Raw genomic sequence first — 13,735 nt, 5'->3', positions numbered from 1 at the left:
ACCTTCTATATTACTGTTTGAAGTATAAATATAAAATGGTTCAGTCTTAAGCACCTGAATGTGCACAGAACTTATAAATGACAAAAGGGAGGAACCCGAAGAAGTACAGTGTGATGAATAGGTAAACAAAGTGTGGCATATCAATACAATGGAGTAGTATCTAGCAATGACAAGACTTATTGATACTAATCCTAAAACATTAATAAAAATGACAAACATTAAACTCTGTGAAAGAAGAAATTCTAATGACCAAAAAGGGGTTAATGTTATATTAGATGATTTCATTTCTATTAAATACCTAGAATGAAGTGGTTGGTGGTGACATATGCCTTTAATCGCATCACTCAGGCAGCCGAGGCATGCAGTTCTCCATGAGTTTAAGGCCAGTCTGGTCTACAGAGCTAGATTCAGGACAGCCAATGCTGCTACACACATACACACACACACACACACACACACACACACACACACACACACACACAAGCACGCACATGCACACACGCACATTCATTCAGGAAATAACTCACTCACCCTCTCTCTCTCACTCACTCATTCAATCAAATCCAACAAATACTTCAAAAACCAGACACAAAAAAAATCAATCAATCAATAAGACAGTAGCAGCAACAACAAACGCTAGCAGAATGAGAAACCTGAAGTAGAAGTGATTGGGTTCCAGCCTGTTTCCTCATTAATCAAAGGGCCCCTCAGAAAACCATTTATATTATGGGCTATTGCAAAGGCACTGGTGCTGTACACAACCTGGTTTTAAGGTTCTATATTTGAAGGTCATACTTCTATCATCAATAGTTGGAAGTGGTACCTAAAAATTTAATAGGGGGTAGGCTGTGGAGGAATAAAGAGTAGCTTGTAATGGCCACAGGTTTTTTGGTGAAAGATAAATTTTTTTTTAAAACCAATAGGGTGATAGGGGCATAATTTTAATAAAATACTAAGAAAGCACTAATAGATTGTATGCTTGTAAGTAATGAACTTAGCACATAAGTTTACTACATACATGTGAACCTATTATTATTGAAACATTATGGTTATTTCCTATGTGTGAATGATTTGCCTATGTATATGTGTGTGCACTGTGTGCATGTCCAGGCCTGTGAAGACATAAGAGGGGTCTAGATCACCTGGAATTAGATTTGAAGATGGTTTTGGGCTTCCACGTAGGTGTCATTGTAGTTGCAGGGTTTGTAGGTGACAGATATTGAGGATTACCTTTGCCCTCCAGTAGCAGACAGGGTACCTTCCAGTATTTTGAACTCTGGTTAGTAGGGTGAAGAGTCTAGTTAGACCCCGGCTCAACCTCTCCCACTGTGATGACAGAAGTGTTACCATCAGAAATCAGTCCTGAACATCAGATTGTGTAGACCAACCAATAGTCTTGACACAAGCCTGTGACAGTTGAGGCTTCCTATAGGACCCTATGGTTAAGGACTCAGCAGTTTGTTACCCATTCCTGTTACTGGAGGTGAAATTGTATGACACAAGATGTCTAGGTGGAGCCTTGTGTCCTCTGTTAGTTTGGCTCCATATGTATTCCCTCTGTGCGCGCGCACACACACACACACACACACACAGATTTATATATATATTTATATATTCATATATTCATATATATATTTATATATTCATATATTTAATTATTTTCATTTTTTAAAATTTGGCCACATATGTTAAACTGTTAAACTTGGCATTCATGCTTTTGTTGGCTGAGAGAAGTGTAGAAGAAACCTACAGGGTTTTTGGAATATGTGTATTATTGCCTTTTAAGGTGACTGGTAGTGACAGTAGTGGGAAAATAGATAAGTATAAAATAACATACATGTATTAAAAAATCATGCCTAGGAGAAAAGTATTGAGACAGAGGTCACAAAGTCCACATGGAAATGTAAAGAGAAGTGGCCTGGACATGCTTGGGGCGTTTTGAGACTGTCCATTCTAACAAGTGCTGGAGGACTCCTCCCCCCCATCCATGTACTTCCGCTTCCTGGAGCTGATGCGGGCATTCACCAAGATGGCGGTTGTGAGACTTGCTCCGTCTAGTCTGTCCAGTGTGGGTGGACCCCACATTAGCGGACTTCCAGAACAAGCCCGATCCTTAAGGGCTTTGTGGTCTCACAGGGCTGTCTGTCAGAACCAACAACTGCAGGATGGAGCTGCGGTCATCTCCACAAGGACTTCATCTTCTCAAGAGGTAAAGGGGCAGCGCGCAAGTCTGGAGTTTAGGAAGGAAGGATTTGGCCTGTGATACACAAGGAGCAAAGGCAGCCCTCACATACATCCCCTGTTTTCCTGCCTCATTACAAACAGCTCTGGAGCATCACATAAATCAGTCATCAACCTTTCTACAAGGGCTCACAGAAGACATCTGAAGCAGATGACAACGTCTCTGGCAAGGTAACTTACTACTTCTGAGATAGAATCTCACTTTGTGGGCAGCCTGGTCTACAGAGAAACCCTGGCTCAAAACACCAAACCAAAGCAAAACCCCAAAACATTAACAGAGCCCAGACAATCTCACAAGTCTCTGCAGCACCATTTGCCAAACAGCAAGTCAAGGCGTTCTGCTGCTCTCCCTAGCTGCTTGTCTCTCTTCAGGATCCCTAAGCATCCTTTTCATGATGGGTACCAGGTGACCCATGATTTGAAGACAGAGCCCAAGCCTGGGGACTCCTGAGTCTATACCTGCTGAATGCTCTTAGTCATATGAGACCTCCACCCTGTGTGACAGCAGGTCCTAGGCCTTAATGAAACTACCTAATTTGGTTTTTATGTATAACTTAAGTTGTGTAAACATACAAAAAGGTACACAGATACAGACACACACATGCAGGTGGGCAAACACACACACACACACACACACACACACACACACACACACACAATTGTTTTGCCTCTGTGTATTTTCTGTGTACCATGTGTGGTAGAACCTGGTGCTGGTTCCCCTGGGACTGCAGCTATAGACAGTTGTGAGCTGCCCTGTGTGTCTTACCAATCAGAACTGAGTGTTATTCAAACCAAAACTAGAGCTGGTCACTGCCAAGCCCCCTATCTAGATTTTTTTTTGTTTTTCCTGTTTTTGTTATTTTTGTTCTTTTTTCTTCTTTATTGGATATTTTATGTATTTACATTTCAAATGTTATCCCCTTTCTTGCCTCTCCCATCCCCCCTCCACAACCCCTGATTCTATGAAGACTTTCTTAATATATAGAGCATTAATGTTAATAGACAGCACTGGAAAATTAATCATAAGACAAATTGTCAACTTTAGGGCAATATCAACAATGAATATTAGATTAACATTACCTGTTTGCTAATGGATAAAAGACATATTGAACAGGAACTGTGACCATGTTCCCCTCACAGAAGGGGAGTGAGGACCTTCTGTTCTGTTGATTTTGCACTGATATACATGTGAAGGTCAGAGATTCCCATTGTCTTCCTCTCAGTTTCTTGTCCCCCACATATGTGGAGCTAAGTGTGTACTGGTCAGAGGACAGAGCCAACTGACAGTTCTGTTCTGCCACATTGTGGCTTCTGAGGACTGAAGTCAGGTCATCAGGCCTCCCTGTGGGTTCCACCCCTGGTCCCTCTGTTCTGGAGACAAACCTCACTCACCCACATCCCTGGTGTGATTGATTTACTACTTTGGAGTGCACTGATATTCACACTTGCAGGCAAGTAGCTTTGGGGATCCCCTTATCACCACATCTACAGTCGGGTTTTCAAGGCAAAAGTTTTACCAATTGAGCTTTACCAACCACCAGAGCCCTTCATTATTTTCTTGGGGGGGATTTTTATTTGATATTTTTCATTTCCATTTCAAATGTTATCCCCTTTCCTAGTTTGCCATCCATGAACCCCTATTTCATCGCCCCTCCCCCTGAGGGTTTTCCCCCACCCATATACTCACCCCTTCCTACCTCCCTGTCTTAGCATTCCCTTACATTGTGGAGAGGATAGAGCCTTGGCAAGACCAAGGGCTTCTCCTCCCATTGGTGCTCAACAAGGCCGTCCTCTGCTACATATGCACCTGAAGACATGGGTCTGTCAGTGTACTCTGTAGATGGCGGGACATCTGGGTTCTTTCCAGCCCTGGCAATTACAAGTAAGGGTGCTATGAATGTAACTGAGTATGTGTCCTTGTTATATGTTGGCGCCCCTTTTGGGTATATGCCCAGGAGGCTGTATAGCTAGGTCCTCAGGTAGTACTATGTCCGAATTCTGAGGAACTTACAAACTAATTTCCAGAGTTGCAATCCCACCTACAGTGGAGGAGTGTTCCTCTTTCTCCTCATCCTCGTCAACATTTGTTGTCACCTTAGATTTTGTTCTTAGCCATTCTGACTGGTGTGGGGTCAAATCTCAGCATTTTCTTAGTTTGATTTTTGCTGATGATTAAGGATGTTTAATAGTTCCTTAGGTACTTCAGGGCCATTTGATATTCCTCAGTTTAGAATTCTTTGTTTAGCTCTGCACCTCATTTTGTACTAGAGTTATTTGATTCTCTGCAGTCAAAACTTCTGAGTTTCTTTGTACACATTGCATATTAGCCTTCTATACTCTGTCTTCTCCTTCACCTTCTTCTTAGTCGTTGTCTTCGTTGTCTTCATCGTTGTCGTCTCTTCCTACCCCTCCTTCTCCTCTTCACCCTCCCCTCTCCCCCCTCCCCCCGCTTCCTGTGATCCTCGTCCTCCTCCTACTCCTCCTCCTCCTACTCCTCCTCAGTCTTCTTTGTCTTCGTCTTCTTCCTAGAAGTTGTCGGCTTCGTCGGCTTCTTAGGCTTTGTTGGCTCCTTGGCTTCGGCTTCTTTTGCTTCTTTCCCTTCTTCTTGGCTTTGTCTTCGCCTTCTTCTTTCACTTCTTCTTTCCCTTCTTCTTCGGCTTCAGCTTCAGTTTCGGCTTCGACTTAGGCAGCTTCGGCCCCATCGGCTTCAGCGGCATCGGCTTCGTGGGCACTGGCTTGGTCGGCATCGACTTCCGGCACATCAGCTTAGGCCGCATCAGCTTCCACAGCTTCTTTGGCAGCCTCGGCCTCGCCTTCAGCTTAGGCTTTGTCTTCGGCTTCGGCCTCGGCCTCGGCCTCTGCCTCGGCTTTGTCTTCAGCTTCGGCTTCGGCTTCGGCTTTGGCTTCGGCGTTGGCTTCTTGGTCAGCTTCGGCTTCGGTGGTTTCAGCATTGACTTCCTTGGCTTCGGCGGCTTCAGCCGCATCGACAGCTTCGGTGTCGATTTCTTCGGCTGTGGCTTGGCCTGCTGCATCAGGTGCTGCTTTGGCTGCATCTTCTGCTTCTGCTTAAGTTGCTCCTGCTGCTGCTGCTCCTGCTGCTTCTCCTCCTGCTCCTCCTCCCCGTCCTTTAACTTTTTCTTATTTTTCTTCTTCTTTTATATTGGATATATTTCTTTATTTAACATTTCAAATGTTATTCCCTTTCCCAGTTTCCTGTCCATAAACACCCAATGCCCTCCCCCTTCCCTGTAAGGGTCTCCCTCCACGAATCCACCCCCTTACAACCCACCCCTACATTCCCCTGAGCTGGGGGTCCAACCAGGTTAGGACCAAGGGCTTCCCCTTCCACTGGTGACCAACAAGTGTATTCTCTGATACATATACAGTTGGAGCCCTGGGTCCATATATAGTCTTTGGGTAGTGGTTTAGTCCCTGGAATCTCTGGCATTGTTGTTCTTATGGGGTTGCAAGCACGTTCAGCTCTTTCAGTCCTTTCTCTAATTCGTGAAAGGGGGTCCTGTTCTCAATTCAGTAGTTTGCTGCTAGTGTTCACCTCTGCATTTCACATGCTCTGGTTGTGTCTCTCAGGGGACATCTATATCCGGTTCCTGTCATCACACACTTCTTAGCTTCATCAGTCTAATCTAGTTTTGGTGGCTGTATATGTATGGGCCACATGTGGGCCAGGCTCTGAATGGCTGTTCCTTCAGTCTCTGCTCTAAACTTTGCCTCCTCCTATGGATATTTTTGTTATCCCATTTTAAGAAGGAATGGACGCATCTGTATTTTATTCATTGTTTCTTTTTTTTAGCTTCATGTGGTCTGTGGATTGCATCTAGAGTAATTCAAGGTTTTGTTCTAATAGCCACTTATCAATGAGTGCATGCCATGTGTGTTTTTCTGTGATTGGGTTACCTCACTCAGGATGATATTTTCCAGTTCCAACCATTTGCCTATAAATTTCATGAAGTCATTGTTTTTGATTGCTGAGTAATATTCCATTGTGTAAATGTACCACATTTTCTGTATCTATTCCTCTGTTGAAGGGCATCTGGGTTCTTTCCAGCTTCTAGCTATTATAAATAAGGCTGCTATGAACATAGTGGAGCACGTGTCTTTGTTATATTTAGGGCATCTTTTGAGTATATGCCCAAGAGAGGTATAGCTGGGTTCTCAGGTAATGCAATGCCAATTTTCTCAGGAACCTCCAGACTGATTTCCAGAGTGGTTGTACCATTCTGCAATCCTTCCAAATCCTGGCCAGCATCTGAGTTTTTTATCTTAGCCATTCTGACTAGTGTGAGGTGGAAATCTCAGGGTGTTTTTTGATTTGCATTTCCCTGATGACTAAGTATGCTGAACATTTCTTTAGGTGATTCTCAGCCATTCAGTATTCTTCAGCTGGGAATTCTTTGTTTACATCTGCACCCTATTGTTTAATAGATTTATTTGTCTCTCTGGAGTCTAAGTTATTAGGGTTTTTTTTTGTATATTTTGGATATTAGCCCTGTATCAGATGTAGTATTGATAAAGATCTTTTGCAAATCTGTTGGTTGCTGTTCTGTCCTATTGAAAGTGTCGTTTGTATTGCAGAAGCTTTGCAGTTTTATGAGGTTCCATTTGTCAATTCTTGATCTTAGAGCATACAGCATTGTTGTTTTGTCAGGAAATTTTCCCCAATGTCCATGTGTTTGAGCCTCTTCCCCACATTTTCTTCTATTAGTTACAGTGTATGTGGTTTGAAGTTGATGTTCGTGATCCACTTGGACTTAAGCTTTGTACAGGGAGATAAGAATTTTTTTTTGTATCTTCTACATGCTAACTTATTGAACCAGCACCATTTGTTGAAAATGCTATCTTTTTTCCATTGGATGGTTTTTGCTCTTTGTCAAAGATCAAGTGACCAAAGGTGTGTGGGTCCAGATCTGGGTCTTCAATTATATTTCACTGATCTGTCTGACTGTCTCTGTAACTATACCATACAGCTTTTATTCACTATTGCTCTGTAATACTGCTTGAGGTCAGGGATGATGATTCCCCCAGAAGTTCTTTTATCGTTGAGTATAGGTTTTGCTATCCTGGTTTTTTTTTTTTTATTCCAAATGAATTAGTAAATTGCTCTTTCTATCTCTGAAGAATCAAGTTGGATTTTTGATGGGGATTGCAGTGAATCTGTAGATTGCTTTTGGCAAAATGGCCATTTTTACTCTATTAATCTGGCCAATCCATGAGAATGGGAGGCCGTTCCATCTTCTGGTATCTTCTTCAATGTCTTTTCAGAGACTTGAAGTTCTTGTCATACAGATCTTTCATTTATTTCATTAAAGTCACACCAAGTTAGTTTATATTATTTGGAACAATTTTGAAGGGTGTCATTTCCCTAATTTTTTTTCTCAGCCTGTTTATCCTTTGAGTGGAGGAAGGCTACTGATTCGTTCGAATTATATTTATACCCAACACTTTGCTAAAGTTGTTGTCAGGTTTAGTAGTTCTCTGGTGGAACTTTTGGAGTCACTTAAATATACTATCATATCATCTGCAAATAGTGATATTTTGACTTCTTCCCTTCCAATTTGTATCCCTTTGACCTCCTTTTGTTGTCTGATTGCTCTGGCTAGGACTTCCAGTACTATATTGAATAAGTAGTTAGAGAGTAGACAGCCTTATCTAGTCCCTGATTTTGGTGGGATTGCTTCAAGTTCCTTTCCATTTAGTTTGGTGTTAGTTACTGGTTTGCTGTACATGGTTTTACTATGTTTAGATATGGACCTTGATTGCTGACATTTCCAGGACATTTATCATCAAGGTTGATTAATTATTTCAAATAATTTCTCAGCATATAAGGAAATGATCGTGTGTGTTTTTGTTCCTTTTCTCCATCTTTATTAAATTGGTTATTTCTTATTTACTTTTTTTTGGAATTGTTTTTATAATTTTTTCATCTTTATTAACTTGAGTATTTCTTTTTTTTTTCGATTAGTCAACGTTTTAATTCATAGGATTCTGGCTTTTTTTATCTGTCAAATTATTATTTTTTAAATTTATTTAATACTTAATAATAATTCTTTGGTTTCCGGGCAAACATCCCCCTCCCCCCTCCCCTTCCTTATGGGTGTTCCCCTCCCAACCCCCCCATTTCCGCCCTCCCCCCAACAGTCTAGTTCACTGGGGGTTCAGTCTTAGCAGGACCCAGGGCTTCCCCTTCCACTGGTGCTCTTACTAGGATATTCATTGCTACCTATGAGGTCAGAGTCCAGGGTCAGTCCATGTATAGTCTTTAGGTAGTGGCTTAGTCCCTGGAAGCTCTGGTTGCTTGGCATTGTTGTATATATGGGGTCTCGAGCCCCTTCAAGCTCTTCCAGTTCTTTCTCTGATTCCTTCAACGGGGGTCCTATACTCAGTTCAGTGGTTTGCTGCTGGCATTCGCCTCTGTATTTGCTGTATTCTGGCTGTGTCTTTCAGGAGAGATCTACATCCGGCTCCTGTCGGTCTGCACTTCTTTGCTTCATCCATCTTGTCTAATTGGGTGGCTGTATATGTATGGGCCACATGTGGGGCAGGCTCTGAATGGGAGTTCCTTCAGTCTCTGTTTTAATCTTTGCCTCTCTCTTCCCTGCCAAGGGTATTCTTGTTCCCCTTTTAGAGAAGGAGTGAAGCATTCACATTTTGATCATCCGTCTTGAGTTTCATTTGTTCTAGGCATCTAGGGTAATTCAAGCATTTGGGCTAATAGCCACTTATCAGTGAGTGCATACCATGTATGTCTTTCTGTGTTTGGGTTAGCTCACTCAGGATGATATTATCCAGTTCCAACCATTTGCCTACGAATTTCATAAAGCCGCTGTATTTGATAGCTGAGTAATATTCCATTGTGTAGATGTACCACATTTTCTGTATCCATTCCTCTGTTGAAGGGCATCTGAGTTATTTCCAGCTTCTGGCTGTTATAAATAAGGCTGCGATGAACATAGTGGAGCACGTGTCTTTTTTATATGTTGGGGCATCTTTTGGGTATATGCCCAAGAGAGGTATAGCTGGATCCTCAGGCAGTTCAATGTCCAATTTTCTGAGGAACCTCCAGACTGATTTCCTGAATGGTTGTACCAGTCTGCAACCCCACCAACAATGGAGGAGTGTTCCTCTTTCTCCACATCCTCTCCAGCATCTGATCTTAGCCATTCTCACTGGTGTGAGGTGAAATCTCAGGGTTGTTTTGATTTGCATTTCCCTCATGACTAAAGATGTTGAACATTTCTTTAGGTGTTTCTCAGCCATTCAGCATTCCTCAGCTGTGAATTCTTTGTTTAGCTCTGAACCCCATTTTTTAATAGGGTTATTTGTCTCCCTGTGGTCTAACTTCTTGAGTTCTTTGTATATTTTGTATATAAGGCCTCTATCTGTTGTAGGATTGGTAAAGATCTTTTCCCAATTTGTTGGTTGCCGATTTGTCCTAACCACAGTGTCCTTTGCCTTACAGAAGCTTTGCAGTTTTATGAGATCCCATTTGTCGATTCTTGATCTTAGAGCATAAGCCATTGGTGTTTTGTTCAGGAAATTTTTTCCAGTGCCCATGTGTTCCAGATGCTTCCCTAGTTTTTCTTCTATTAGCTTGAGTGTATCTGGTTTGATGTGGAGGTCCTTAAGTCCACTTGGACTTAAGCTTTGTACAGGGTGATAAGCATGGATCAATCTGCATTCTTCTACATGTTGACCTCCAGTTGAACCAGCACCATTTGCTGAAAATGCTATCTTTTTTCCATTGGATGGTTTTGGCTCCTTTGTCAAAAATCAAGTGCCCATAGGTGTGTGGGTTCATTTCTGGGTCTTCAATTCCGTTCCATTGGTCTATCTGTCTGTCTCTGTACCAATACCATGCAGTTTTTATTACTATTGCTCTGTAATACTGCTTGAGTTCAGGGATAGTGATTCCCCATGAAGTCCTTTTATTGTTGAGGATAGTTTTAGCTATCCTGGGTTTTTTGTTATTCCAGATGAATTTGCAAATTGTTCTGTCTAACTCTTTGAAGAACTGGATTGGTATTTTGATGGGGATTGCATTGAATCTGTAGATCGCTTTTGGTAAAATGGCCATTTTTACTATATTAATCCTGGCAATCCATGAACATGGGAGATCTTTCCATCTTCTGAGGTCTTCTTCAGTTTCTTTCTTCAGTGTCTTGAAGTTCTTATTGTACAGATCTTTTACTTGCTTTGTTAAAGTCACACCGAGGTACTTTATAGTATTTGGGTCTATTATGAAGGGTGTCGTTTCCCTAATTTCTTCCTCGGCTTGTTTCTCTTTTGTGTAGAGGAAGGCTACTGATTTCTTTGAGTTAATTTTATACCCAGCCACTTTACTGAAGTTGTTTATCAGCTTTAGTAGTTCTCTGGTGGAACTTTTGGGATCACTTAAATAAACTATCATATCATCTGCAAATAGTGATATTTTGACTTCTTCTTTTCCTATCTGTATCCCCTTGACCTCCTTTTGTTGTCTGATTGCTCTGACTAGAACTTCAAGAACTATATTTAATAAGTAGTGAGAGAGTGGGCAGCCTTGTCTAGTCCCTGATTTTAGTGGGATTGCTTCAAGTTTCTCTCCATTTAGTTTAATGTTAGCAACTGGTTTGCTGTATATGGCTTTTACTATGTTTAGGTATGGGCCTTGAATTCCTATTCTTTCCATGACTTTTATCATGAAGGGGTGTTGAATTTTGTCAAATGCTTTCTCAGCATCTAATGAAATGATCATGTGGTTTTTGTTCTTTCAGTTTGTTTATATAATGGATCACGTTGATGGTTTTCCATATATTAAACCATGCCTGCATGCCTGGGATGAAGCCTACTTGATCATGGTGGATGATTGTTTTGATGTGCTCTTGGATTCGGTTTGTCAGAATTTTATTGAGTATTTTTGCGTCGATATTCATAAGGGAAATTGGTCTGAAGTTCTCTTTCTTTGTTGGGTCTTTGTGTGGTTTAGGTATAAGAGTAATTGTGGCTTCATAGAAGGAATTCGGGAGTGATCCATGTGTTTCAATTTTGTGGAATAGTTTGGATAATATTGGTATGAGGTCTTCTATGAAGGTTTGATAGAATTCTGCACTAAACCCATCTGGACCTGGGCTGTTTTTGGTTGGGAGACCTTTAATGACTGCTTCTATTTCCTTTGGAGTTATGGGGTTGTTTAACTGGTTTATCTGTTCCTGATTAAACTTCGGTACCTGATATTTGCCTAGGAACTTGTCCATTTCCTGAAGATTTTCAAGTTTTGTTGAATATAGGCTTTTATAGTAAGATCTGATGATTTTTTGAATTTCCTCTGAATCTGTAGTTATGTCTCCCCTTTCGTTTCTGATTTTGTTAATTTAGACACACTCTCTGGGTCCTCTCGTTGGTCTGGCTAAGGGTTTATCTATCTTGTTGATTTTCTCAAAGAACCAACTTTTGGTTCTGTTGATACTTTCTATGGTCCTTTTTGTTTCTACTTGGTTGATTTCAGCTCTGAGTTTGATTATTTCCTGCCTTCTACTCCTCCTGGGTGTATTTGCTTCTTTTTGCTCTAGAGCTTTTAGGTGTGCTGTCAAGCTGCTGACATATGCTCTTTCCTGTTTCTTTCTGCAGGCACTCAGCGCTATGAGTTTTTCTCTTAGCACAGCTTTCATTGTGTCCCATAAGTTTGGGTATGTTGTATCTTCATTTTCATTAAATTCTAAAAAGTTTTTAATTTCTTTCTTTATTTCTTCCTTTACTAGGTTATCATTGAGTAGAGCATTGTTCAATTTCCACGTATATGTGGTAATTCTTCCCTTATTGTTATTGAAGACCAGTTTTAGGCCGTGGTGGTCTGATAGCACGCATGGGATTATTTCTATCTTTCTGTACCTGTTGAGGCCCGTTTTTTGACCAACTATATGGTCAATTTTGGAGAAAGTACCATGAGGAGCTGAGAAGAAGGTATATCCTTTTGCTTTAGGATAGAATGTTCTATAAATATCTGTTAAGTCCATTTGGCTCATGACTTCTCTTAGTCTGTCTACGTCTCTGTGTAATTTCTGTTTCCATGATCTGTCCATTGATGAGAGTGGGGTGTTGAAATCTCCCACTATTATTGTGTGATGTGCAATGTGTGTTTTGAGCTTTAGTAAGGTTTCTTTTATGTATGTAGGTGCCCTTGTATTTGGGGCATAGTTATTTAGGATTGAGAGTTCATCTTGGTGGATTTTTCCTTTGATGAATATGAAGTGTCCTTCCTTATCTTTTTTGATGACTTTTAATTGAAAATTGATTTTTTTTGATATTAGAATGGCTACTCCAGCTTGCTTCTTCTGACCATTTGCTTGGAAAGTTGTTTTCCAGCCTTTCACTCTGAGGTAGTGTCTGTCTTTGTCTCTGAGGTGTGTTTCCTGTAGGCAGCAGAATGCAGGGTCCTCGTTGCGTATCCAGTTTGTTAATCTATGTCTTTTTATTGGGGAGATGTGGCCATTGATGTTGAGAGATATTAAGGAATAGTGATTATTGCTTCCTGTTATATTCATATTTGGATATGAGGTTATGTTTGTGTGCTTTTCTTCTCTTTGTTTTGTTGCCAAGACGATTAGTTTCTTGCTTCGTCTAGGATATCTCTTGCCTCCTTATGTTGGGCTTTACCATTTATTATCCTTTGTAGTGCTGGATTTGTAGAAAGATATTGTGTAAATTTGGTTTTGTCATGGAATATCTTGGTTTCTCCATCTATGTTAATTGAGAGTTTTGCAGGATACAGTAACCTGGGCTGGCACTTGTGTTCTCTTAGGGTCTGTATGACATCTGTCCAGGATCTTCTGGCCTTCATAGTTTCTGGCGAGAAGTCTGGTGTGATTCTGATAGGTCTCCCTTTATATGTTACTTGATCTTTTTCCCTTACTGCTTTTAATATTCTTTCTTTATTTTGTGCGTTTGGTGTTTTGACAATTATGTGACGGGAGGTGTTTCTTTTCTGGTCCAATCAATTTGGAGTTCTGTAGGCTTCTTGTATGCCTATGGGTATCTCTTTTTTTAGGTTAGGGAAGTTTTCTTCTATGATTTTGTTGAAGATATTAACTGGTCCTTTGAGCTGGGAGCCTTCACTCTCTTCTATACCTATTTTCCTTAGGTTTGATCTTCTCATTGAGTCCTGGATTTCCTATATGTTTTGGACCAGTAGCTTTTTCCGCTTTACATTATCTTTGACAGTTGAGTCAATGATTTCTAGGGAATCTTCTGCTCCCAAGATTCTCTCTTCCATCTCTTGTATTCTGTTGGTGAAGCTCGTATCTACAGCTCCTTGTCTCTTTTTTTGATTTTCTATATCCAGGGCTTTTTCCATGTGTTCTTTCTTGATTGCTTCTATTTCCATTTTTAATTCCTTCAACTGTTTGATTGTTTTTTCCTGGAATTCTTTCAGGCATTTTTGCGATTCCTCTCTGTAGGCTTCTACTTGTTCTCTAAGGGAGTTCTTCACGTCTTTCTTGAA

General features: G+C 40.9%; 1 protein-coding gene across 1 annotated transcript in view; it reads left to right on the top strand.

Annotated features, from left to right (window-relative positions):
- Positions 1–2,200: 2,200 nt before the first annotated feature.
- The window catches only part of LOC134482477 (ankyrin repeat domain-containing protein 7-like), a 145,962-nt gene continuing 134,427 nt past the window's right edge, over positions 2,201–13,735 (top strand). Inside the window, exon 1 of the mRNA XM_087589388.1 lies at positions 2,201–2,412. The gene's annotated coding sequence lies outside the window, so the exon portion shown is untranslated. The remainder of the gene's footprint in view (positions 2,413–13,735) is intronic.

The sequence above is a fragment of the Rattus norvegicus genome, chromosome 16 (assembly GCF_021556685.1).
Source record: "Rattus norvegicus strain SHRSP/BbbUtx chromosome 16, alternate assembly SHRSP_T2T, whole genome shotgun sequence".
NCBI lineage: Eukaryota > Metazoa > Chordata > Mammalia > Rodentia > Muridae > Rattus > Rattus norvegicus.
The sequence above is the reverse complement of the archived record's forward strand: the minus strand, read 5'-3'. Positions and strand labels throughout refer to the sequence as shown.